Source organism: Lolium rigidum, chromosome 4, assembly GCF_022539505.1.
Source record: "Lolium rigidum isolate FL_2022 chromosome 4, APGP_CSIRO_Lrig_0.1, whole genome shotgun sequence".
NCBI lineage: Eukaryota > Viridiplantae > Streptophyta > Magnoliopsida > Poales > Poaceae > Lolium > Lolium rigidum.
This window is the reverse complement of record NC_061511.1, coordinates 195,484,121-195,486,588: the sequence shown is the minus strand read 5'-3', so window position 1 is coordinate 195,486,588 and position 2,468 is coordinate 195,484,121.

The window sequence follows — 2,468 nt, the reverse complement described above, 5'->3', positions numbered from 1 at the left end:
AAGGGGCCGTGGTATGCGCGAGGAGGTGGGGAAAGTCATAAAGGAAAATTGCGGCCATGGAAACGACGGCGTTACCGGAATAGCATGATCGACGGGGAGGTAGGGGTCGTGGGTCGTGGGCTCTTGGCTGTGATCTCTGGAACACTGAAATTTCTTTCTTTGCGGAGGAGCACGCTCATTTCAGCGGAGTGAACAGTGAAGCACGGCAGACCTGAGACGCGACAGAGTTTGCAGCGAAACGAAGTTGCTGAACGAGTGAAGATTATGCTGATCGTGCCAATTATTCATGGGCACCATCCTGTGTAACACATGTGCTCAGCCGGAATTGTGGAGACACGAATGTGTCGCTCCGTTAGTCAGCCACGCCTCGCGGTTCCAGATGAAGCATGCCGTCTGGGTATCATCGCCAGACCAGAAAATTGTGTATCTAATACCTCCTATACCTAGAGGACCTAATCCTATGATATTGTACCAGTGTGCATTTGCGTGGAGACATGCGGCTGATATGTCCAACACCCGGCAATCCTCGTCTCCTCTCACGACTCTCGCCAAGCGTGGCATGTGCATGACAAAAATCTGAAGATCTAAAGAAGAGACCCAGGTAAGTTAGTTGTCATGGTTACCCTCAAGGATGGAGGAGAATTCTCATCTAACTGACCACCGGACCCTTGTTAGTTTATCTACAAGCCCGTGTCAATCGAACCGCAAATCCTGATGCTTCCAAGTCCTACAATGCTCAGCGATTTGAACGGAATTGCAAAGGGGATTCCAACAAAGTGTGAAACTTATGTTGGTACGTGGTACGAGCTAATATGAATCGAGCAAAGGTTATGCTCTACCCCTTTTCGGCCTCGGTATGTATGTGGTTTTTTCTGCGAACAGTGACCATTTGCTCTCTCTCTTCTCCTGCTTAAATAGGGACACCATCGTATAACAATCAAGTTGTACAATAACCATGTGATAAATGTTCTTTTTTTCCTGCGGTTCAATATTGTAATAAGGGCCACAAAGGCAACCATGTATGGTTGTGAGCATGTGCTCTCGCTATGACCCATGGTAGGCGTTTTGATTTTATATACTGGTTTTTTTCGAGTAAAAGTATATAGCAAAGTTCACAATGTAGGTATGTAGATCACCATGCTTTGATAAATGCTTTGAATTAAGTTTCTTCATCCTTAACGAGTATAAACGGGCTATTGAACAAAAATCACTGAACTATAATGTGGTAAAATCCAAGGCTAATTCCTTTACATCAACAAATCATAGCTAGTATGTTGTGTTGTTACATTACCAGCCTCACTGCTAATCAGCGCCTTCTCATGCGCCAATTATGTGCTCGCCACCCACACACACCAGTACATCACCCATGTCTATTGTGTTGGAGAAGACAATGTATCGTCACAAAAAATACTTTCTCGTCTATGGAGAGTCATGACCATGTGACAGTATATTACTACAACATCCTATGCAATGCATGTCTGCAGATGGAACTGATGGGCATGCGAAAGGCAATGATTGTGGCATCCACGATAAGAGGTGGGAAAAATTAAAAAGAAGAGTGCCCCATAGGCCCATGCGAAATGACGGTTGTGCGAGTGGCGTGATCTATGGGAAGGTTGGGCATGAGGCTATGGGCTCCAGAGTGCATGCACTTCGATAGAGTGAGGCACGGCGGCACCGTAGATCGCGTGAAGAGTTAGACTTCAACTTCATTGGATGGATGGCTACGCTCCGTCGGCACGCACGCTGGTTCGGATGAGGCGATGACTTCGCACGCGGTTGCTTGTGGGTTGGCAGAGGGCGACAGCGCGTGGACTGGCCGTCGTCTTTACTAGCACGGGCAGCGGCCGCGCTCGAGTGGCAGTGCCGCGTGTGGATGCACGGCTGGATGAGCGAGAGAGCGCGCGAGGAGGGAATCGTCGACGGTGAAATGGCCTGGCCTCGGGGGAGGCGAAAGGATATCGGAAAAGTTAGAAAGGAAAGTGCGGCAAGGGCCCATGGGAAACGACGGCGTTGTCGGAGTAGCGTGATCGACGGGGTAGGGCTTGTGGTTGTGGCCTCTGGAGCACGCACACTTCTTCTTTGCGAGGAGCTCGCACACACCGACTGACTGAACAGTGAAGCACGGCAGATGTGTGGAGATTCAGAGGTGACAAAGTTTGCAGAGAAACCAAGTTGTTGAACGGGTTAAATTCATGCGCACCATCCTGTGTAACATGGAATTGCATCGCTCTGTTGGTCAACCATGCCTTGCAGTTCCAAATGAAGCATGTCGTGTGAGTATCGTCGCTAGCTATGAATACCTTGAATCTAATACCTCCTAGATCTGGAGGACCTACTCCTATGATATTACCCCATTGTGCATTTGTGTGGAGACATGCGGGATGATATGTCCAACACCCGACAATCCTCGTCTTCTCTCACGACACTCGCCAAGTGTGGCATGTGCATGACAAAAATCTGCAGAT